Source organism: Chiloscyllium punctatum, chromosome 27, assembly GCF_047496795.1.
Source record: "Chiloscyllium punctatum isolate Juve2018m chromosome 27, sChiPun1.3, whole genome shotgun sequence".
Lineage (NCBI taxonomy): Eukaryota > Metazoa > Chordata > Chondrichthyes > Orectolobiformes > Hemiscylliidae > Chiloscyllium > Chiloscyllium punctatum.
The window spans coordinates 70783750-70809762 of record NC_092765.1 but is presented as its reverse complement, the minus strand read 5'-3'; positions in this window follow the sequence as shown (position 1 = coordinate 70809762).

Sequence of the window (26013 nt, the reverse complement as noted above, 5' to 3'; positions counted from 1 at the left end):
TTCAATGGAGAGTTCAGGATGGCAGGAGCAGCACCGGGCATACCTGAAAATGAGGTGTCAGCCTGGTGAAGCAACCAACCAGGGCAACGTGTGTCCCACAAGCAACTGTTCAGATCTAAGCTCTTCAGTCCTTCCACTTTTAGTCGAGAACACTTATGGACAATTAAACAAGTCACTGGAGGAGGGGATTCCACAAATATCCCCATCTTTAATGATGGAAGAGCCCAGCACTTCAGTGTATAAGATAAGGCTGTTGCATTTGTAAAAATCTTTAGTCAGACATGCGCAGTGGATGATCCATCTCGGCCTCCTTCAGTTGGTCCTCAACAGTTCAGTTACCAGCCATCAGCCAATTCGATTCAGTCCACACGATATCCAGAAATGGAGACACTGGATACTCCAAAGGGTACACATGCTGACAACATTCTGGCAAAAGTACTGAAAACTTGTTCTCCAGATCTTGTCAATGCTCTAACTAAGCTTTTCCAATATCGTTAGAACAACATTTCCCCAATTACATGGAAAATTAGACAAGTATCTCCTATACAGAAAAAAACAGACCAAATCCAATCCGGCCAATTACCAACCCATCAGTAAAGTAATGGAAGATGTCAGTGCTTTCAAGCAGCACCTGCTCAGCAATAACCTGGTCAATGACGCTCAGTTTGGGCTCCACCAGGGCCACTCAGCTCCTGACCTCATTACCTTGGTTCAAACATCGACAAAAGAGCTGAATTCCTGAGGTGGGGTGAGAGTAACATCTCTTTAAAACAAGGCTGCCTTCGACTAAGTGTGGTATCAAGGGGCCTTAACAAAACTGGAATCAATGGGTATCAGGGGCAAACTCCCTGCTGGTTAGAATCATACCTGATACGTAGGAAGATGGTAATGACTGATACAGTTCAGTGAACTCAGGTCCAGGACAAGTCTGTAGGAATCTCTCGGGCAGTGGCCTCAGCCCAAACATCTTCAGGGATGCTTCATCAATGACCTTCCCTCCATTATAAGGTCAGAAGTGGGGTTGGTCGCCAATGATTGCACAATGTTCAGCAACATTTGTGGCTCCTCAGATACTGAAGCAGTCCATGTCCAAATACGACAAGATCTAGAAAGCATCCCGGCAGACAAGTGGCAAGTATTATTCATGCCACACAAATGCCAGACCCTGACCAGCATCACTAAAATACAATCTAAACACTGTCCGGCTCCGTTGTATTCCATGGTGCTACTATCACTGAATCCACAGTGGACTGCAATGGTTCAACAAGACAGCTCACCATCACCTTCTCAAGGGCAACTATGGACAGGCAATAACTGCTGGCCCAGCCACTCACACCCAGATTTAGGAAATAAATATTTTTTAAAAACTTAACAGAGGAAGGTTGCTTAGTTATCATTGGGATCGGTGCTCAGGCCTCAGCTGTTCACAAAACCCATTGAACATTTGGTTGCAGGAATCAAATACAATATATCCCAACCTGCTGATAGAACTAAAGGATGTTGGATTGTGAGTGGGTGAGGAGATTGCAAAAAAGCTTCAAGGTGACTAAGACAAGTTGTGGGAATGGGCAAGTAAGTGTCAGATGGAGAGCAATGTGGGTAGAGTTGACGGTATGCCCTTTAGTGGGAAAAATAGAAAAGAAGCCGATCATTTGAAAAGGGATTGTTTGAAACATGTTGATCTACAAAGGGACATATGCTCCTGTTTGTTGTTTCCTTCTGAGCAGTCCTCCGAGGTCCCTGCAGAGTAGTGAGGTCTGAACCCAGAAGTCAATACTGGGCATGGCATTGGCACGCTGACCAGTGTCCATAGACCCACCAAGTGGGGAGCTGTAACAGTGAAAAGGATCTGAATCTCTTTGTACACAAGTCACTGAAAGCAATATTGAAGGAAATAAAGCAGTTAGGAAGATAAGTGATGTGCTGACCTTCATTTCAGTGGGATTTGCGTCCAGGAGTAAGGGTTCTTACTGCAGCTGTACAGGGCCTTAGTGAGACCCCCATCTCGAACACTGTGCAGTATTGTGTGCAGTTCTGGTCTCTGTACCTAACAAAGGGCAAACCTGACTTTGAGGGAGAGCAGCGAATGATGACCAGACCGATCTCTAGGATGACAGGCTTGTTGTGGGATCAGTGCCTGGGGTTTAGGAAAATGGGTGCAGATCTCAGTGAGATATATAAAACTCTGGCTGGGTGAGACATATTGGAAGCAGGGATGATAATTCCCCAGACTGCGGTGTCTAAAACAAGGGGCATCAGTATTAGATACGGACAGACCATTCTGCATAAGTTGACAATAAATGTCTGCACTCAGAGACTGGTGAACCTGGGGAATGCGCTGGAACCAGGAAGCCAACATGCTGTATATAAATACGGATTTAGAGACAGTAAAGGGATGGTGGGAGAGCTGGAGAACGGTGTGGAAATAAAGGGCCAACCAATATTATGTTGAATTGTGTAGCAAACTCGATGGACTAAAGTGACTACTGCAATTCCTATTTTACAGCTTCCCAAGGCTAATCACATTAACGGATGTATTCATTGTGTGGGGCAAGTGCATTGCGGAGATGTTTGAACATGAACGACAATGAGGAAGGCTCAATGTTTTGAATGGCGGACTCCATTCCTGATCTTTCTGTGCAGTCTGTGGTAAAGCTCTGTAAATGCTGTCACAAGCTCTCAGATATTAGGAAGGAGGTTTCTGCCGTGTCGACAGGACTGTGTTTCCCGTTCCTTTTCTGTTACTGAAGCTGGGGCCAGGTGTTCTGTCCGCGTTGAATCTTTAAGACCTCGGAGCAGTTTGAAACAAGAGAGTGGCTTGCTTGACAGATTCAGAGACCATTGACAAGTTTATCACATGTCTGTGTGTCTGCAGTCACGTTTAGGCCAGACCAGGAAAGCACAGGAGACTCACTTCCTGAAAGTAGATTGGGGAAAGAAATTGGTGTTTACAATCGACATTGGTTTTAAGACCACTATTACTGACACCAGATTTTTCATCTTAATATTTTGTCAACAGTTTTTAATTTCCAGTGTATTACCCTGGTCTGGATTAGTAATCCAGTGATATTTCCACAACAGCACCATCTCCACATGGGGACCTATCAGAAACCACACTGAGCAGGTTATTATTTCTGTGCTGCTTGACAGCTCCGTCAAAAATATCTCCCACCAATTTGACTGTCGTGATGGGACTGAAGGGGTGGTAAATGGTCAGAATGTAGTTATTCTCCTCTGAGGGGACTGGACTTGGCTGAGTAATTTTCCACATTGTCAAGGAGATGTCAGAGTTGGAGCTGGCATGAAAGAGCTTCCCCAGGGACACGGCTTGTTCTGCAGCACAAGTCTTCAGTCCTATTGCAGGAATGGGGTCAGTGCCCATTGCTTTTGTCGTATCTACTGTGTTCAGCTGTTTCTTCATGTCACGTGCAGTAAATCGAATTGGTTGAAGACTGGTATCTGTGATTCTGTGGGCATCATGACGAGGATGACTGGATCATCAACTCAATACTTCTGGCTGAGGATGGTGCAGATAACATATCCTGGTCGATTACACTGATGTACAGGACTGTTCGATTATCTAGGATGGGGATATTTGTGGATCCCTTTCCTCCAGTCATTTGTTTAATCGTCCATCACCATTTATAACTGAATGCGGCAGGTCTGCGGAGCTTCGATCACATCTGTTAGTCAAGTGTGGTAACTTTAATGCGTTAGCATCAGGTTTAGGTTCACGTGGTTCTGACCCTGACATGTTCACCCACAGTCATTACTGAAACATAGACGGTATTGATGGAAATGGCAGACTGATGAGATTATCCTAGGCAAAAAGTTTCAGGTTATGGTTGAATGCAGGTCTGCTTCTCCTGCTGCTGTGGTCTATAGCACTACATGAATACGCAGTTTTGAGCTGCAATATCTGCAATTCAATTCTGCTGCCTGTCCCTTAGTTCACATCGAGACCCATTCACCCATCAGCCCTGCACTCAGTGACCTCCTCTGGTTTGTAATGTGGAAATACTTCCATTTTCATATTCTCATTCTACTGAGGTTCTCTCCCCGGGTCATGCTACCAATCTGACACATTCTGCAAAACCAATTAACTGATTTTAATTTAATTGTTTAATTCATCTGAATCTTTTTTCCTTGAGTGATACCATCTTCTGTGTTTAAAATGAATGTATTTCCCTCTGTTTCTCTCCCTGACCATGATAAAGAGCTCTGTATTGTCAGTGATGCCAGCCTTATGTATTTTCAGAGCTAATGAATTCTCTGGATTCTCAATCATCTTCACCACATTATATGTTTCCTCTTTTGGTTTGATGCCTCATTATTCATGGCTACCTTGACCTCCAATGAGTATGGTTCATCTCCTTTGGGATGAATTTCTGATATCGTCCGAATTATTCACAGAAACTCCTGCCATTGCTGCTCCATGGTCTTTCTTGTTCGGCTCCCCTACCAATTAACTCTGGCCAGCTCCTCCCACATTGCATTGTTCAATTATAATCACATTACATCAAGAAGAGAGCAATAGATATTAACCGAAAGAAGGAGTTTTGAGAGAAGGCATGTGAAGAATAATTGGTAAATTTCTTAACTAGATACAAAGAGAGAACGAGAGAGAGGATATAGATGAGGAAATGTGAAAAATGGGAATACTTGATCATTGAAAGGTTTAGATGTGCGTCCCTCAATGTTTTGGCAATGCCTCTGTGCTGTGGTCCTTTGTATAGTGCATGTACAACAGAGCAATGTGTTCAAATGCTGGGTCTGATGGCAGAATTATTATCTGCAATGATATGACAGACACTAACTTTGGAAATAACTCAGCAGGCCAATATATTGAAATCCCGGTAGAAAGGGGATTAACTGAAAGAAGTTGGGAGACTAGAAGCAAGAATTTATAACACACATCCTGATAAGAATGAGAGATTGGAGTCGAGAATTCCAGAAAAGGAGGGAACATTGAGAGTAGGGGACCATATCACTTTAGATGAGCATCAAATAATGTTTTATAAATTTTATACATCATGTGCATCACTTTTCGATAACTGTGTCTCCGTTGTTCATTTAGACTGTTGCGCACAGACGAAAAATGTTTCTTATCTGCGCACACACATTGATTAAACAGTGTATATAAAAGCATTTTTCCGCCATTGAAATGGTCCTGTTGTCGTGTTACCAGGATACATGAACACCAACTGGCCACCAAAAGACACGACCCACTATCACTATGGTCCATACATACAGACAAAGAAGGGCACCACTTTGATTGGGACAACACACGCACATACTTAGACACGCAAGGACGTTCTTAGAGGAATGGCATTCTCACCAGAAGTTCATCAATAGACGCTTCAATTCGGATCCGACCTACATTCTTTTCGAAAAACATAGAACCGGAAATGACATCACCCACCTTATCAAACTAAGATCTATAAATATAGAGTCGGGACATACCACCAGCACTTCAGCAGAGACTCTCACTGATGATGTTCCCTCTTCATAGTGACTAAACGTCTGAAAACCAGCCTTCAAGCTCAGCGAGCGAACTTACATACATATAAATCGATATTTTTCGTTTATTCGTGGAATTTGTGAGTTCTCTGTCATTCCTTTTTAACAGATTACCAGGTGAGGTGAGCTTTTCTGGTTGTGTGGTTTCAATTAACACAGGGGTTTGATATTGATGTCATAACAGTTTGGGGCCTTGCCATATGGGATTTGGACAGACTTGAACAGAAATGGGATACGAAAGGATCCTGCAAATTCCAACACGTGGCAATTAGTGACTTTGATCTTCAAATAAAACCGGTGGGAAAATTCATTTAATTTTGTTAACTTGTGGTTTGTTAAGTTAAAATTGAGAGAAATGGCTTTTAACATTATTAAAGATGTTCCCTAATTTGCCAAGACAGAAGGAACATATTTTTAGAATTAGCAAATAGACTGGAATTGCGTTTAACCAGGGACAAAAGAAAAGCTGAAACTGTCATGGAGTTGGTCAAGAACTTTAATGTGTCAGAGAAACAGGCAACTGCAGTAGAGTAGGAAAAAACTTAAATTGCACACGTGGCAACTGGAGTTAGAAGATGAAAAAAGAAACGGAAACAGAGAGAGAAGAAAGAGAAAGGGAAAGAGAGGAAAAAGAAAAAGAGAATTTGAAATTCAGAAGTTGGGAATTAGAAAAAGAAAGTTAAATTAACAGGATGGAGATGAAGGGAGAATATAGGGACGTATACAGCTAATTTAATACATTGCCATATTTCGGTGAGAAAAATGTCAAAATCTGTTTTTATTTCATTTGAAAAAAAAGGCTCAGCAGATGGTTTGTCCAGTGAACTTGTGGGTAATGCTAGTTCAGACTAAGCTGGTGGGCACAGCTAGTGAGGTATGTGCAGCGCTGTCAGACGAGGAGTCAAGAGATTATGCAGATGCCAAACTGGCTACTTTGAGTGGTTGTGCATTGGTATCAGAACAATATAGACATAGATTAGGAAATAAAGAGATGAAACCAAGTCAGACTTATGTTGCATTTGAAAGAATTAAACACAGACATTTTGATAGATGGGTACTGGCCTTAAAAATGGCTAAGACCTGTGAAGCTCGAAGGGAGATTATTCTGCTGGAGGAGTTTAAAGTATCTCTTCCAGATATGGCAAGAATTCATGTGAATGAACAGAAAGTTCAACAAGTGAGAAGCGCGGCAGAAATGGAGGTAAATACGCGTTGGTGCATGACATGAAATTTAGCTACTGTGAGGATTTTCATCCTGTGAGGGATAGAAATTGCGAGAAGGGGCGATACTACAATACAAAGCGAACAATAGAGCACACTGGCAATACTTTACCACAGGTGAAAAAATAAGCCCAAGGGAGCTGAAAGGTGATGAAAGGCCTCAGGTGTTCTCACTTTAAGGGAGTGGAACACATAAAATTACAATGCTGATGGTTTAAGAAGGGCACAGGGAGAAAAGTGTTTTCACTGCAGTCAGCTGGAACACACAGTGCTGGGCTTGGAAGGAAGACACTTTGGAAAAAAAATGTGTAGAAGAGGCTAAGCCTTTCACTTTAGTGAAACTGGTAAAGGAGACCCCAAGTGGAGCCGAGGAGCTGCAGGAGAGTGTACAGCCGAGGCAGGGGCTGGGTATGGAGGCAGTGCCTGATCTGTATAAAGAATTCACCTCTGTGGATAAAGTTTACTCAGAAAGAACAGGGGGAGAAGAACAAGAAGTTATAATTTTGTGATATACGGGATCTGCTCAGTCTGTAAAAGTTGAGAAGTGAGGCTCAGGAAAAGCACAACAGATGACGCAGCATGCGAAGAACAGGAAAATCGACATATCAGGCATAAACACATCGTCAGGAATTTGGCCGGGAGCCAAGGGGGCTGAAAGATAAATAGGAGGGTAGGCGCTGTGCTGGCGGGTAGGTCACTAGGAAGGTTATAGGAAGATGTAGGTCGGAGTGATAGTGATATATCGGAGGGGAGGATTGACTGGATAGGTGGGAAGGAAGATGGACAATTAAGACAGTGCAAGAGGGCGGTGCTAAATTCAACGGTTGGATCTGGGATGAGGTTGAGGAAGGGAGATTTGGAAATGGGTGAAGTCGATGTTAACGCTGTATAGTTTGACGATTCCAGCTGTCCTACCACCTATCCACTTCACTCTCCTCTCCGACATATCACCATCACACCCACGTGCATCAACTATCTCCTTCCAAGCTATATCCCACCCAGCTCCACCCCCACCTCCTATTTATTTCTCAGCCACCTTCCCCCTGCCTTACCTCCCACTTTCCTGATGAAAGACTTGTGCCTGAAATGTCGATTCTCCTGCCCCTTGGATGCTGTGCTTTTCCAGCTCCACACTTTCCAACTCTGATCTCCAGCATCTGCAGTCCTCACTTTCTCTCAGCCTCTAATAGTAAGAGATGGAAGTATTTTCACTCTTTCAGACATTTCACTCAAGAGCGTGATAATTTGTGGAATGGGGACAGAAATTAAGCATTCCCTTGTGTAACATCAGGTTGGAGTGCCAAATCAAGGTTGGAGAGGTAACCGTGAGAGTGAGTGACAGAGTGTTAATTTCAGGATTACAGTTTGTTCTTGGGAACGATTTAGCAGACTTCAAGGTGGGAGAAACACCCATTGTGTTGGAGAAGTCAAAGTAAGACTAGTGAATTAGGTAGTTAAAAGAACAATACTCAGGAATTTTTGCAGACTGTGTAGTAACAAGATCCCACTGTTATAAATTACAGCAGGAAGGAAAAACGAAAGAAAAAGCCAGAGGAGTTGATGTGCAGTTAACTGACACTCTGTTTGTTATCACGGTGCAGGAAACAAAACCTGAACAGGCAGAGGGTCAGGCAGTGGTGTTTCGTCCTGAAAGGCTAATAGACTTACAATAGATTTATATACACATACATATGCATGCACATACACCTACACACACACACACAGAAAAGAAATCAGTATATATTATCGAACGTTATTAATTTAAAGATAGAATCCTAAAATTAAAATGGAGACCACGACAGGTTAGTGCAGAAGGGAAATGGGCCAAAGTACACCAGATTGTGTTAACAGTAGCATACAGTGTTATGGGTAGAACATGAACTAACTGCAGGCGGTCACCTAGGTGTACAAAAGACTCAGGCCAAGGTACAGAAGCATTTCCACTGGCCTGGAATGTGCAAGGACGGAATTATTTTTAGTTTTACATGGCATACATACCAAATGATAGGCAAGTCACAGGCAGCAATAAAACCAGCAGTAATAAATCCTGAATCCCAGTGACCCTTGGAAAGTTAGCATCAGACACTGAAGACCATGTTAACAGCGTCCTGTCAGGATTACCCAAATGATGGGGATAAAAGTATTCCCATTAGATTGTTTGCCATTAGAAATGTCCCATATAAATCTACTCAGTTTACTTCCTTTGAGTTAATATTCGTACATGAAATGAGAGGTCCTTTGAAGTTAGTTAAATATAAATTGACAACCGAAGTCGGAGATCTCACAGTTGGATTATATACTTGAGGTGAGGGAGAGATTAGATGGAGTGGGTGAGGTAGCTAAACAGCACCTGAAGAGGGCACAGCATGGAATGAAGCAGGTGGCAGATAAAAACTCTGAAACTTTGATGATTTCCTGTGTGGATGACGTATTAGTATCGCCACCTGTGGTAGGAAATCCCTTCAAAGCCAGGTTTAGTGGCCCGTTCAAATTAAAAAACATGTTGAGTCAGTTAAACTATCTGGTAAAGATACCGAATATTGTAAAATCGTTATCAAGTATGTCACGTGAATGAATAATGCACCAGCCATATTTAAGACTCAGAAAGAGTTTTGGCCAGATGAACAAATTGTGTAGTTTATCTGTATGAAGTAGTGATCTTTAGCAAGTGATTGAAAGCTCACATATTACAGTTGCCAGAGTATGTTGAGCGATTACAAGAAGCAAACTTGATAATACACTTAAAGAAAACAGAATTTGCGAAGGCAGATGGTACGTTCTTGGGACATTACATTGCACATGGAAGGTTGACCACATGCAATACAAAGACGTAGGGCTTTTAGGAATTTCCACGACCACCCTCGAAGAAAGAGGTGCATCGATTTTTGGAACTCAGTGGATTCTATCGGAAGTTTGTTGCAAACTTCAGCAGTGCATTGACACCACTGATGGATTTACTGAAGAAGAACACGAAATTTTGGTGGACAGAACAATGCTAGGAGACATTTGAGAATTTTAAAGCAGGATTAATCACCGCATCAGGTTTAGCTACACCGAATACTTTGAAACGCTTTGAAAGTTGTGTTTGATGCTCGGGATATAGGGCTCGGAGTTGTATTGATACAGAAAGATGATGATGGAATTGAATGGCCAATTGGCTATTTGTCGAAAAAAACTCAATATCCACCAGAAAAAAAAATACAAAATCTTCATTATTGAAAATGACTGATTAAGTTTTGTACTAGCCTGACAATATTTTAATGTTTATATGAAAACAAATTGTCGGAGATAGTTGTGGGCAACGACAAACCTCTCGAATTTTTTGGAATATTTAAAGGCCAGGATATAAGACTATTTCATTGGAGTCTTATGTTCCCGGCTTTAAACTCACAAAATGTACATGCTGTGGCTCCTACAATGTCATTGCAGTTTTAAAGGAAAACATTTAGATAAGATTTGACTTAGTCCAGTGTTATATATGTGTGCAGAATTAATATCAATGGTATAACTGAGATTAATACTTTTATATTTCATAATAATGAGATAAAGAATTAGAGGAAAAGGAATGATGCCATATTTTCATTCTGTTGGTTCATTTTCTTTTCTGAAGGAGGGAGATGTTATGAAGCCGAAAGCAAGTCCGGTCACTTTAAGACAGAACGGGTTTTGCAGTTTAGAAAGTACAGCCACAGATGCCAGCTAAAGATCACACTGTTCCACATGTCACCATTAGCTGGGAAATGGATACCAGATTTTGTTGCTGTTATGACAACAATTCAAATACAACCAAACAGTTTAAATAATGCTCAGGATGCCAGAAGCCAACGGAATTTCGATATTATTGTTTGAACACCTGGAAAGTATGAGATATATTGTAACATGGGAAACATAGAAACCCAGGATTTTGAACACGAGAGGGAGAGCCACTGCTATCCAACAGCAGAGTAACTGCTGTAGAGCAGAAGTGCAAACTGGCCATCTCAAAAACTCTATCAAAGATGCATGTTCATGTCAAACCTACTTGCAGTAAAAGAAAAATGGGCCAGGGAGATCAGCAGCTGAAAGAGTGAACACAGCGGGGAAGATACAGACTGTGTGGTCTTGAGATTATAATGTTTAATATGTGGGTTGTTGGGACAGCATATGTTTACAGAGTTGGAGTCAGATAGTAAGTAGTTAAGAAAAGAGGAGCTTGTATTTGTGAATAGTTGTTGTGTAGTGTTCACTATTAAAGTTAAGAAAGTAACTTGATTTGTTTTAAATAGTGCAATGTAGGAGATCTGTGTAGCTCATATTTTAACAGATTACGATGTGAGGCGATCTTTTCTGGGTGTTTGGGTTTAATTAACAGAGGTGTTCAACTCAGCCTAGTAAATGTCCATTCACACTTACCCCATTTCCCTACAGTTGGCCCATATCCTTCTAGTCCTTTCCTATCCACATATTTATCCAAATGCGTTTGAAATGTTGTTAATGTACGCCGCTCAAGCATATCTACTTGCAGCTCATCCACGTACCAGCCTCTGTGTAAAGAAGTGGCCCTTCAGGTTCCCTTTTATTCCTTCCCCTCTCAACATAAACTGATCCCCTCTAATCCTTAATTCTCTAAACCTTGGAAAAAGACTGAGAACATTCACCCAATCCATACTCCTCATGATCTTATACAGCTCTATAAGGTCCCCCCTCAGTCTCTTACACGCTAAAGAAAATGTCCTAGCTTGTCCAACTTCTCCCTATAACTCAGACCATTAGGTCCAGGCAACGTCCTTGCAAATGACCACTGCACTCTTTCTAATTTCATAACACCCTCCCATAACAAGGTGACAAATACTGAATACAATACTCCAAGTGCTGAACCCCCAAAGTTATGTGTAACTGCAACATACGTTCGCAACTTCTATACTCAATATCCTGCCTGATGAAGGCCAGTGTGCCAAAAGCCTTCTTCACTGCCCTGTTTAACTGTGACTCCACTCTTAGAGAGCCGTGCACCTGAATTCTCCTAGGATTCTCTGGGAAGCATGGGAAGAGATTGCAGAGCCATTGGCCTTGAATTTTATGTCCTCATTGTCTACAGGAATAGTGCCAGAAGACTGGAGGATAGCAAATGTGGTTCCATTGTTCAAGAAGGGGAGTAGGGATAACCCTAGTAACTATAGGCCGGTGAGTCTCACTTCTGTTGTGGACAAATTTCTTAGAGAGAATTGTAAGCGATAGGATTTATGAACATCTGGATAGGAATAATGTGATCAAGGATAGTCAGCATGGTTTTGTGAAGGGCTGATAGTGCCTCACAAACCTTATTGAATTCTTTGAGAAGGTGACTAAGGAGGTGGACGAGGGTAAAGCGGTGGATGTAGTGTATATGGAGTTTAGTAAGGCGTTTGATAAGGTTCCCCATGGTAGCCTACTACAGAAAATACGGAGGTATGGCATTGAGGGTGGGTTGGAGATTTGGATTAGGAATTGGCTGGCTGGAAGAAGACAGAGGATAGTAGTTGATGGTAAAGATACATCTTGGAGTGCAGTTACTAGCGGTGTTCCGCAAGAATCTTTTTTGGAACCATTGCTGTTTGTCATTTTTATAAATGACCTGGAGGAGGGGCTAGAAGGGTGGGTGAGCAAGTTTGCGGATGATACGAAAGTCGGTGGAGTTGTTGACAGTGAGGAAGGATGTGTCAGGTTACAGTAGATATAGATAAGTTGCAGAGCTGGGCAGAAAGGTGGCAAATGGAGTTCAATGTAGGTAAGTGTGAAGTGATTCACTTTGGTAAGTGTAACAAGAAGATGGGGTACTGGGCTAATAGTCGGATACTTGGTAGTGTGGATGAGCAGAGCGATCCTGGTGTCCATGTACACAGATCTCTGAAAGTTGCCACCCAGGTAAATAGTGCTGTGAAGAAGGCATATGGTGTACTGCTTTTTATTGGTAGAGGAATTGCGGTCCGGAGTCCTGAGGTCATGTTGCAGTTGCATAAGACTCTGGTGCGGCCGCATCTGGAGCATTGTGTACAGTTTTGTTCGCCATACTATAGGAAGGATGTGAAGGCACTGGAACGGGTGCAGAGGAGGTTTACCAGGATGTTGCCTGTGTACAGTAGGAAGATCGTATGAGGAAAGGCTGAGGCACTTGGGGCTGTTTTCATTGGAGAAAAGAAGGTTTAGGGGTAACTTGATAGAGGTGTACAAGATGATTAGGTGTTTAGATAGGGTTGACCATGAGAACCTTTTTCCACATATGGAGTCAGCTATTACGATGGGGCATAGCTTCAAATTAAGGGGTGGTAGGTATTGGACAGATTTTAGGGGTAGATTCTTTACTCAGCGAGTCGTGAGTTCATGGAATGCCCTGCCAGTAGCAGTGTTGGACTCTCCCTCTTATTGGGCATTTAAACGGGCATTGGCTGGGCGTATGGAGGATAGTGGGCTAGTGTAGGTTAGGTGGGCTTGGTTCGGCGCAACATCGAGGGCCAAAGGGTCTGTACTGCGCTGTATGTTTCTATGTTCTATGTTCTATGTTCTATGTTCTATGTTCCATGAATGCCCAGGTCTCTCTGCCCACTACGCCCCTCGAGGCCCTCCCATTCACGGTGAAACTCCTACCTTGATTTGAGTTTCAATAATGCCACAACCCACACTTCTATATTAAAGTCCATTTGCCATTTCTCCACCCATTTCCCCACCTGGTTAAGATCCTGCTGCAATTTCTGATAAACTTCCTCACTAATCACGATACCACTTATTTTCGTGTCACCTGCAAACTTACTAATCATGCCCTGTATATTCTCAACCAAACCATAGATAACAAACAGCAATCGACGCATCCTCCGGTCTGACAAGCATCCTTCCACTAAACCCTCTACTTCCTACCATCAAGCCAACTGTGTATTCAATTGGCTAGTTCCCCCAGCATTCCACGCGTTGGAACCGCCCAGAGCAGCCTGCCATGTGAAAACTTATCGAAGGCCTTGCTGACATCCATAAAAACTACGTCTACTGCTCTGTCCTCGCCAACCTTCTTTGTCACTTCATCAAAGGATTCTAAAAAATTTAGGAGGCATGATGTCCTACTCACAAGTCTATGCTGACTGTTCTGAATCAAACCCTCTGTAAGTAATCGGTGCAGTCAATGGTATGCTGTCCTTCATTGTAAGATGATTCGAGTACATAAGTAAAGCCATCTTCCTGCTGTCGTAGAGCCTTGCTGAGAGAGCATTTGGGGCACTCTCTACAGAGTTGATCACCTTTGTAAGGAATGATCTCCATCCCACAGACACGGACGATGGTAACATGAGCATAGAGTAAAGAAGCTGAGTGTTTAATCTATAGAGCTGTGAGAAACGAAGAAATGGTGACACTGAAACATGAGGAGTGGCAGCGATCACATATTTTCATAAGATACATTGATATGTTGAGAAGTTCCATATCTTACCCAGGATTAATTGGTGTGATTTATTGTAACGTGTACCTCAATACAGGGAAACACTCTATTTATGAGCAGTGGAGGCAGATCATAATAAGCATGGTCAGACAGATTATAGGGTGGAAATAGACTTGTTATCTATGGTTTGGTTGAGAATATACAGGGCATGATTAGTAAAGCATACTGGTTACACTGCACTCGACAATATCAACATGGACAAGATCAGGATTATTTTAACATAGAGAGTCTTTTTATCAGTCTAACGTGACTTTCCTAATTGTTGAAATGCCTTAATTAACTCTCCCCATGTTATCGTGCAGTCGGCGAGTGAACCCTGTACTGAACGTTATGTTGCTCACAATTCCCACAGGAGCCACAACACCATACATCTGAAACAGGTAGCCATTCCCACCAGCTTCCGCCCGACATAGAAACACCAGGTTGTCTTCTCGGTGATGGAAGGTGCCTTCTTGAGACTTCACACAATACCTATGGTTTCTCTGCTCACCACTAGAAAACCACGTTAAAGTCCCAAGTGTGTATCTTAGCAATGGAGCCAAGAGGAACAACGTGGAGCAGTCTGTCTGTGCAGCATCTGCTCCATTTATTCATCATGTTAGAGCATCAATCTGTAGACAGTGAGGACTGCTGATGCTGGAGATCAGAGTAGAGAGTGGTTTGCTGAAAAAGCACAGCAGGTCAGGCTGCATCCGAGGAGCAGGAGAATCAACATTTTGGGAATAAACTGTTCATCAAGAACCAGCATAAATTACCTCATTCTGTCCCTGTATAAGTGCGTTGAGGGGGGAATGGCCTCCTCCCGACCCTGCATGAGTGGCTCAAGAGGCTGAATGGCTTCCTCTTGTTCCTGTGGAAGTGACTCAAGAGGCTGACTGGCTTCTTCCTCGTCCGATTGGACAGGGCCAAGGACCTGATTGCGTTACCCCGGTTCCTGTTTGACAGCTCGATGTGCTGGCAAGTGTGATGATGCTGCAGGTTTAAGAGGTTATTTTTGTCCTTGTTTCTTTTAAGAAAGAGGTTGAACTTTTGTTCCCAAGCTGGCTAGTTAAGACCACTAGAGCAGACAGCTAGGGAGGCCTTAGGTTTATTTTAATGCAGCTTGAATGGGTGTGGCCAGCTCTCACAGATTAAGATCTCTGGGTTTTGGTTTCTCAGTAACATCAGAAGCTATTGGGGTCTCCACAGAGTTGGAAGCTTCAGGGAATGTTTCCTGGTTGCTACTCTCTCTGAATTTTCTCTTGATGTTGTTTTTAATTCCTGGATTGGAGAAATGTTGTGACAATCTGTGTCTGAATATGTCTTTTCTGCCAAGGGCTGTGTTTATGGGAGTTTCCTGTATTGGAACAGTTCATCAGTAATAGTTCCTAGATCTATTATTCTGTTAACTTGTCCAATTCAATTACGTTATTCTAAATTCCTCTTTCTTTGGTTTTATTTTATCTTTCGTGTTTAAGTAGATGGTGTTTTGCTTCACACCGAGTAGTTTGACCAGTCACATTGCATCTGGGGCAGATAATTTACATTTCCTTTAAAATAAGAAAACATTAGAGTCTCGGCTACCACCTTCAAATATTTTTGAGGGGCTCTGGTGTGGTCCATCACACCAGACTCATTCTCCTCCTGAGTAATAGGCTGGAGGCACCGAATGGGCTGTCCCTGTTCTTCTCCAATAGTGTCAATGGGCTAAATGACTTCCTCATATTCCTGTGAAATCAGCGTGAGGTACTGAATGAACTCTTATTTTACTGTGGCAATGTGCAGTGCTTGGCAGTGCTGTTACATGAATGTTACAGACCTTTTAACAGCACAAGCTTCAATGGAGTCCGTGTCTTGCTGCAAATGGACACAGACCAGTTCAGGAACTCAGGGGAGGGGGGGGGGGATCAAATTAATCTGAACATTGTGACCATCAGTGACCATCCCCACTTCTGATCTTATGTTGTGTAGAGTGGGGGCGGAGAGACATTGATGAAGCAGCTGAAGATGTTTGTGAAGGGGAAGCTACCCTGAGGATCTCCCACAAAGGTGACCCAGGACTGAGATGATGAACATCTTCCTTTGTGCCATGTTTGACTCCAAACACTGGACAGCTTACTCTGATTCCCATTAAGTCCAGGTTTGTTCAGTTCCTTGATGTCAACAGAAGGCAACCACTGCCTTGATATCTGAGCCAATCATTTTTACCTGAACCCTTAATTTGTTCATATCAATAGGCCATGATATAGGAGCAGCAAGTGTTTTCTTCACACAGGTGGTATTGAATGTCAGGATTATTCTTCTCAAGAGTGTTCGGGGAGCTAGATGACTGAAATTATTTGAAGAGCAAGTAGATGGATATTGACCTGTCAGAGAGTTGAGGGCTAAAGAATTGGGTATGAAAGGGGATTTGAGACCAACAGCAGATAAGTCATGATTTTAGTGAAGGACAAGGCAGGCTTGGGGAGTGAACGACCTGTCCCTGTTTCTGATGTTCTCACATTCTGTTATTGGAGAGTTAGTGGGTGTTATTTTCATGAATCTTATGTTTTTGAATATTGCAGTCAGGAAGAACAGATGATTTTGTGAGCCATCTCTGGGTGAGGTATATGGACTGGATTCACAGTGAATCTGGATCTATAATATGACCAACAAATGAAGCACAAATTGCAGACTGGGGAAGCTCTGAGAAGAGAGATGAGCGGCCTCTTTCATACCCGTGCCTGGATATTCCAATTACTTTTCCCAAATCACTTCAAAACGTGTGTGACAGTTTTGAGAGGCTGAATGGTCTCCTCTGTTTCTGTGCACCAGGTTATAGGTGTAGGTGGCCTCCAACTGCTCCTGTCTAGCAGGTATGAGGGGCTGAATAGAACACAGAAACATGGGACTGAGGAGCAGGAGTGGGTCATTAGATACTTTGAGCCTTCTCCACCAGGCACTAAGTCTGTAGCTGATCAGGTTGTGGTCTCAGCCCCACTTTCCTGTCTGTATCCCATTATGTGTGACTCACTTCTCTGTCAAATATTTAACTAATGCAGCTTTCAATCAATGTGAACATAGAGGCAGGATAAACTTTCAGTGAAGAGAATTCTGACTTCTAAGGTCCTTTCAGAATTTTTCATCATCCCTCTTATGTAATCAGAGAGTCATGCAGAATGGAAACAGACCTGTTAGTCCAATCTGTTCACTCCGATCAGATATCAAATCTGATCTCGTCCCATTTGTCAGCAGTCCTACTTGTTAAATATCCCTCCTCTTTCAGATACTATTTAAATGTGTGATTGTAACCGCCTTCAGCACTTCCTCTGACAGCACTTTCGGTACACACGCCACTCTCTGTGTGGAACATTTATCTTTAGGTCTCTATCTAAATCATTTACCCTCTCCCCTTCAACCAATGCTCTCCTGTTCTGGATTCCCCTACCCTGGGGAGCAGAGCGTGTCTGTTCAGAATATCCATGAGCCTGCTGGTTTTATAAACCTCTATAATGTCACCCCTCAAACTCTGATACTCCAGGAGGAAACACCTGAACGTAATCAGCCTCTCCCTAAAGCTCAAACCTCCAGTCCTGGGACATCCGTGTCAGTCATTTCTGCAGAAAACTGAATTGTATGTAGTATTCTTAAAGTGGCCTCACCAACATCCTGTACAGATACAACATGCCACCACAACCCCTATACTCAATGCTCTGACTGATTAAGGCAAATGTGCCAATTTTTTTCAGCACCACTCTGTCTACCTGCGACTCCACTTTCAAGGAACAATGTGCCTGCAGTCCTAGGTCCCTTTGTTCTGCAATACTCCCCAGGACCTTACCGTTAAGTGTATAATTTCTGCCCTGATTTGCCTTCCCAAAATGCAAAACCTCGTCTTTATATAAATTAAACTTCATCTGTCACTCCTTGCCTCTTTGTCCCATTTAATTGTGGTCTTGTTCTCTGAGATAATCAACTACACCACCTTTCTGATGTCATCTGTAAACTTACTAACTATGGCCCTAATATTCACGTCTAAATCCTTGACATAAATGATGAAATGCAGCGACCTAAGAACTGATTCTTGCAGCACACTGCTGCTCACAAGCCTCCAGGCTGAAAAATACCCCTCTTCCTTCAAGCCATTTTTGACTAGCTTCTTCTGTATCCCATATGACTGAAACTACTAATCTGTCTACCAATCAGAATGAAATACTAGCTATGAAGAGACGCTGAGTGGGTTAGGTTTATTTTCACTGGAAAAAAGGAGATTGAGGGGAGATCTGATTGAGGTTTACAAAATCATAAAGGTTTTAGACAGGGTGGACAGAGACAAGCTTTTTCCCAGGGTGAAGGATTCAATAACGAGAGATCGTGCTTTCAAAGTGAGAGGTGGAAAGTTTAAGGGGGATAAACGTGGTAAGTACTTCACACAAATGGAACGCGTTGCTAGCAGAGGTGGTAGAGGCAGACACTGCAGATTCTTTTAAGATGCATCTGGACAGATGCATGAGTAGGTGGGGAGCAGAGGGATACAGATGCTTAGGAATTGACCGAGAGATTTAGACAGTACATTCGGATTGGCTCAGGCTTGGAGGGTGAAGGACCTGTTCCTGGGCTGTAAATTTTCTTTGCTATTTGTTATTTAAATGACCACCTTACTGAAGTCCATATAGACAATGTCTACCAAATTGCCTTCATCAATCTTCTTTGTTACCTCTTCAAAAAACTCAACCAAATTAATGAGACATTACTTCTCATGCAGAAAGCCACGTTGTCTACCCCGATCAGTCCTTACCTTCCCAAATGTATGTAAATCCTAACCCTCAGAATCCCTTCCAACAACTTATCCACCACTGACTTCAGGGTCACCAGTGTGTAGTTCCCCGGCTTTTTGGGTCACTGTTTCCTTTTCTAGTCCCACTCCTCCACTGCCCACAACAAATGTTGAATGTAACTAGGTTGGTGATATGGCCGATGATATCGGTCTCAGACTGGGTCAGGGTCAGGTTTAGGAACAAGTCAGGCTAGCTTTTTTAATCTGCTAAAATAGCACGTTTATGTAACAGAGCAATGTTACTCAAACTATGATGCAAAGATGAATGGCAAGGTTTTGGGTATAGCAAATATATAATCAATATTTCCCTTTCAAAAAAAAAACTGACACACGCACACCCACATAAACAAATTTTCTGCAGTTTTAACTTGAAAGAACTTTGTTCAGACATTATTGCAACACATGCCAAAAGGAAAAATTGAGAGATTGTCCAAAATATGATTCTCCTCCTGAAGATATTCTACTCACACAAGCTGCTAGCAATGGGATTTCATCCAGTAACAGTCGGATGTGGCTGAATTCCCTTTGCATTGGGCAGTGAGGCATTCCAATGAATTCCCGTCAGCGATCTCCCAAAAGGTGGCACAGTGGCTCAGTGGTTAGCACTGCTGCCTCACAGCACCAGGAGCTTGGGTTTGATTCCAGCCTCGGGCGACTATCTATGTGGGATTTGCACATTCTCCCCCTGTCTGGGTGAGCTTCTAACGGGTGCTCCAGTTTCCTCCACCGCACAAACTGTGTAGGTTAGGTGGATTGCTCGTGCTCAATTGACCATAGAGTTAAGAGATTTCTAGGTGAGATGCATTAGTCAGGGATAAATATTGGGGAACGGCTCTGGGAAGGTTACTCTTTGGAAGGTTGGTATGGACTTGTTGGGCCGAAGGGCCTGTTTCAACCCAGCAGGGATTCTATAAAAATAAGAATGGTAACGATGACTGTAAAACTTTTTTTTAGCTCGCATACATTGCTGTGATGAGGAATAATGAAGGAGAGAGAGTGTAATCGGCCGTTCCTTCTCAGGTAGGTTATATTTTCTCCTTCTCTGAGCTGAATCACACAGTAATGTCATCCTCTCCCAAACTGGACCATGTGAGGTCTCCTTGTACATTGTCCAAACTATGTCTCCATCACATCCCCTGTTAATGTAGGTGCATCATTGCTGCTGTCATACACAGAGCAATACACTGAGCAGAAAATGGTCTTGGTCAATTTGAAATATGTTTACATGGCTCTGCGTCACGAAAAAATAAAATGCTTAATTGATTCAGAATACCCGTGTTAAAATGAATGCATTTTTAAAAGAAATACATAAATTTCTGGAAAGGCTCGGCAGGTCTGTCAGCATCCAGATATCTTTTACATGTTGTAGTTGTACCAGCCTCCACCACTTCCTCTGGCAGCTCATTCCATACGCACACCACCCTCTGTGTGAAATGGTGCCCTTTAGGCCTCATCAAAACCTTTCCCCTCTCACTTTCAACCAATGCCCTCTATTTTCGGACGCCCCTAACCTGGGGAAAAACCCTGACTACTCACCCTATCCATGACCGTTCTGATTTTATAAACTTCTACTGCGGTGAAATGTAACTCCAATCAACATGAATGGCTGTACATTCAATCATCCCGGGCCTAAATTCTGAACCTCAAAGCTGACACCTCTTCCTTTTCCATCAAGTCACAATTCTAAATCAAATTTAATCAGTTTGTTCAGATGTATCATGAGACTCTTCTGTGGGCTTTACGCCTGGACCTTTGTGCCTGGAGGTAGGGACACTAGCATCACTCTGCAATACCCATAAAGCTGTAACAGTATTCTCCTGTGTGTTTGGTCATCAGACTGTCCTGACATGCTGTGACATACCGCTGCAACAGGCAGGACTTGGATCGAGGCCTTCTAGTACAGAGATAGGAACACTACCTCACAAGTTCAGGAATTGGAATCAAATCCAAAGTTCTGGCTCAGAGACAGGGACATTACCCACTACACAACCATACCCAGATTTTGGGTCATATTTTAGTGCCCACTTTCAGCTTTGTGTGGATATATTATAATCAGGTTACCAATACTGAGCTACACAAAACATTTTGTATTGTTAAACAAGTGCAAGATATTTGTCTCAACTGTAGGATGTTGAGTGCACGTGCTGTGCTATCGAAATTAACTATGAACATCTTTAATCGCTATTATCTGTCGTCTTCAATATTAGGGAAACAAATCCTGCAGACACACTCTGTCCAATGAAGGGTCTCAACTGGATATTTATTACTGAACACCAGAGACGAAGTAAGAGCTTAATTTCTGGGCCCAAAACACCGATCACTGTTGCCCACCTCTAACATGCGACTGCCCTCTTCCTAAAACCATGAAATGATACAAGGCCAGTGATTACTGTCCAGCCTCTCCTCCCCACTGACTGTGTCTGCAATTTGTCCCACCTCCCCCTAACCACACAAGGCAAACCAACCTCAGGGTCTTAGTGAAAATCAAGGCCGGAGTGTGCAGGCATCCTGAAGAGGGGGATGGAATTTTAAAATTAAACGGGGAAGGTGATGAGGTGGTAATGTCAGTCACTGGGCTGAGGAGTGGCAGATGGAGTTTAGTTTCGATTAATGCGAGGTATTGGTTTTGGAAAATCAAACAAGAGCAGGACCTATACAATTAAAAGTAGGGCATTTGGCTGTGTTGTAAAACAGAGACCTAGGCCGTCAGGTATAATTCTTTAAAATTTGCATCTTCATATAGATAGTGCGGTTAAGAAGGTGTTTAACACACTTGTCTTCATTGGTCAGACCTTTGAGCATCGGAATTGGGATGTCATGTTGAGATTGTACAGGACAGTGGTGAGACCTCTTCTGGAACACTGTGTCCAGTCTAATCATCCTGCCCACTCATTCCATAGGCACACCACCCTCTCGGTGAAAAAGCTGCCTCTTAGGTCGCTTTTAAATGTTTCCAATCTCACCTGCAATCTATGGCCTCTAGTTTTGGACTCCCCTACCTTTAGAAAATACCTTGACTATTCATTTTGATTTTATTGACCTTGATATTATTAAGCTGGAGAGGGTTCAGAAGAGATTAACCTGGATGTTGCTGGGAATGGAGGGATAGGCTGAGACTTTTTTCACTGGAGAGTATGAGGTTAAGGGGTAACTTTACAGAGGTTCACAAAATAATGAAAGGTACAGAGAAGCTGAAGGGCTGAGGTCTTTTCCCTCGAGTTGGGGATTCAAAACTGAGGGATATTTTAAGGTGCAAGGAAAAATATTTACAAAAGTCAGGAGAGGTAATTAGTTGAGACAGAAGCTGGCATGTGTGTGGAATGAACTTTCAGAGCAAGTGGTGAAAGCAGGGACTGTTACAACTTTTAAATGACATTTGGATCAGTACATGGATAAGACATCAGTTTGGATGGTGCTGTGAGCAGCTGCCCTCTCCCACCCCATCTCTGAATGAATCCCTGTTGGTTTTCACCTTCTTCCAATGCCTGTGCAGTGGCGTGTGGAGGCCAGCAGAGGGTGGCGTTGCATCACTTTAAGCACCACAGAGACTGCCAGACCTGCCCCACACAGAGACACACACAGCAATTGTTAGGACACGGCGTGAAGCTCATCTGGTAACTTAAATGAAACATAAAGAAATGTTAAATTCACCTCGTAAACTGTTAAAATATGAGTGACAGAGAACTCCCAAATTCCACTGTTTAAATAAAAACATCAATATAATTTTTCACTCTGAAAGTTAACATTTTACATTAACTATTCACAACTCTGGGACCCTTTTTCTCTTAACTGCTTATGACCCGACTCCAGCTCTATAGCAATATATTGTTTCTGGGTCTGCCATCCACTCATACACACAGATGCTTGTCAGCTCTCAGTTCAGATCAGCATTCACCCTCTCTTAAAGGTACAGTACATGCTTTCAACTTCATTACATTATACCCTGATGAATATCGATAAGTGGGATCTATCCGGATTTTTCTTGCTCTGTGGTTTGTCAATATTTCATTCGCTCCGTCTGGTGTGTGTCAGAACTTTTGTTGCTCCATTGACAGCATGTCATTATTCGACTTTGTCCATAGGAATATATCAGTATTTCACTTGCTCACACTCTTGAGTATGGCAGGATTTCAGTTGTTTCATGGGGACTGTGACACTATAACAATTTCAGTATTTGTAGATGGCACCAAACCTGGAAGAATTGTAAAGTCTATGGAGGAGAGTGGAACTCTAACAGCACAGTGACACTTTGGTGTCGTGTTCAGGTGTATCGCAGTTGGGCATCAATGCAGAGCAGTGTGAGGTGATGCAGTTTGGTCGGAAAGACAATGATCGACAATATAAAACAGGCTGTACCATTATAAAAGTGGTGCAGGAGCAGAGGGCGCTGGGTGTACATGAGCATAGATTGTTGAAGATGTCAGGACAAGTCGGGAGAGCAGTAACTATCAGATTAGTTTCAGTATCTGAGCTGTTTACAGGAGGAGGTGTAGGAGGGAGTCTGGGGTAGTGTACACTGTCCTACATGCTGGGAGGGCAACTGCTCCAGATTACAAATTGGTGATCACTGTGCAGCTCCCTGTGCTGGACAGATATCTAATCCGTCATTATAGATCAATACATGGATGTGTCTCCAGTGCTTCCCACACTGAACAGGCAGGAGGCTGGAGGAACACAGCAAGCCAGACAGTGTGGAATTTGACATTTTTGGTGTAAACCTTCTTCAGGACTCTTGCAGAAGAGTTACTCCCGAAATGTCGACTTCTCTTCCCCCTGATGCTGCCGGCTTCGCTGTGTTCTTGCAGTCTCCTGCCTGTCTACTTTGAATTCCAGCATCAGCTTTTTTTGTCTCTATCCCAGCTTCCAGTACTCGACAGATGGTTTAAACATAAATTCTCTGACATTATCTCTGCAGTTTTCCACTCTGGCCAGATTGTTGGGTTGTACTGAGCAGGACACTGGCCTGGTCTACAGTGTTCCACAGTGAACAGATATCTCCTCTGGGCTGGTTCTGTGAGATGGATTGAGAAGGTGGTAAATTTAACGATTTCAGCTGATCTGGCAATGCTTTTAGTCCCCATTCCTGTGATTGGACCATCCGTCTCTCACGCAATTAACGTTAAAGTGTGCCCAGGTACAGTACATAATGTTGGTGAATACCCACTGTCCTGGCAGAAGCCAAAGCCTCTTCATTCAGAAGCAGGCAGCCATTCCCATTGGCCTCGGGTGTCCACGGATAAAGGAGTGATTGGCTTTCAGATAAAGGCTGTCCCGTTGGTACAGGGGTCAAAACGTCCTCCTCCTCACCAAATCCCACCACCAACCAACCACATCAATATATCCGGTGTGTACTGAAAGCATTGGGGCCACTGGGAACATCAGGGAGCAGACCATCAGAGAGATGGGGCCACACTTCCCATGTCTGGACACATCAGAATGAACCCTCCTGTACACATGGTATCACTAAGTCCTTAAAAATGTGTTGCTGGAAAAGCGCAGCAGGTCAGGCCGCATCCAAGGAGAAGGAGAATCGACGTTTCGGGGATAAGCCCTTCTTCAGGAATTTCTCCTTCTGACCGACTGCGCTTTTCCAGCAACACATTTTTAAGCTCTGATCTCCAGCATCTGCAGTCCTCACTTTCTCCATCACTAAGTCCTGTAATGCCTCACCATCTATGTAATACACAGACTGTTATTCTCCCTGAAAAAAAAATTATAGGTTCACAGTTACCCACATTATATTCGATCTACCAAGTTGTTGGCTGTTACGTATCCATTTTCAGATTCTCTACCTCCCCTTGATAACCTCAGTTCCTCTCGATCTTAGTGTCAGTTTAAATGTAGTTAGAACATGTTTGTTCCATTTCTGGAAACCATTTATATAGTTTGCAAATAGTTGAGGTACCAGCACTGGTCACTGTGTCACTGCAGTGGTTAATTTGTGTTAAACTGATAGAGACTGATTTCTCCCTAATTTATCCCTGCTCTTGGCTCAGTAAACCGTCCCCCCCAACCTCCCCCCCCCCCCCCCCCCCCCCCCCGTATTCCTGTGGAGCAGCTTTGAAAGGCTGAATATTCCCTTCCATTTCCTGTGTAACAGGTATAAGAGATTAAAAGATCTGCTCCAGTCGCTGAGTAACAGCCTCCAATGACCGAAAGGCCTCATTCTGTTCCTGTTTAAAACTCTTGATGTGTTGACTAGCCTGCTTCAGTACAGGTGTAGTAGGTGCAGAACATTTTGGAACCATCAGTGAACAGCCCACTTCTGACTTTACGATGGAGCGAAGGCCATTGACGCTGCAGCTGCTGCTAGCCCACAGTTCCTCATGGATGGCCAGCTTCCATGTGCTCGGTCCTTTAGAAGTATGTCCAACTTCACAGAAGGAAGTGCCACATAATACAGTGGGCAGGGTCTTCAATATGAGACTGAGACTTTCCCTCCATCAGGACTGTGTGCTGGCTGCTCCTACAGATACTGTTAGGGACAGATCCCTCTGGGACAAGGAGTTTGGTGAGAATGTTTCCCTTTTGTTGGTTCCCCCATCACTTCCACCAGTCTGGCTGCTGTGTATAAGATCTCTCTCCCTGCTCAGTTAGAGGTGGGACAATGGGGACACACTTGGTGATGGACATTGAAGTCCCACACCCGGAGGACAGTCTGTGTCCTCATCAACCTCAGTGCTTCCTCTGATTTGTTTCCAACATCGAAGGGAACTGAGTTATCACCGGGGGTAGGGATGAGGGCAGGAGATGACAGTCCTCAGGTGACATCCTTGACCATCTGTGACTTGTTACCATGAGCCTTCCCGGGTTCTGGAATCAATGTTGGGGAATTGCAGGGTAACTCCTTCCCTGACTCTATCCCAGGGTGTCCCCACCGCTGGTGGGTCTGTCCTGCCGGTGGGACAGGACATACCCAGGGAGGGTGATGGGGGCTTCATGAAACATGACCGATCAGGCCTGATCCCATGAGTATGAGGGTGTCAGACTGATTCCTGACTGGGAGTGCGGTGCTGGAAAAGCATAGCAGATCAGG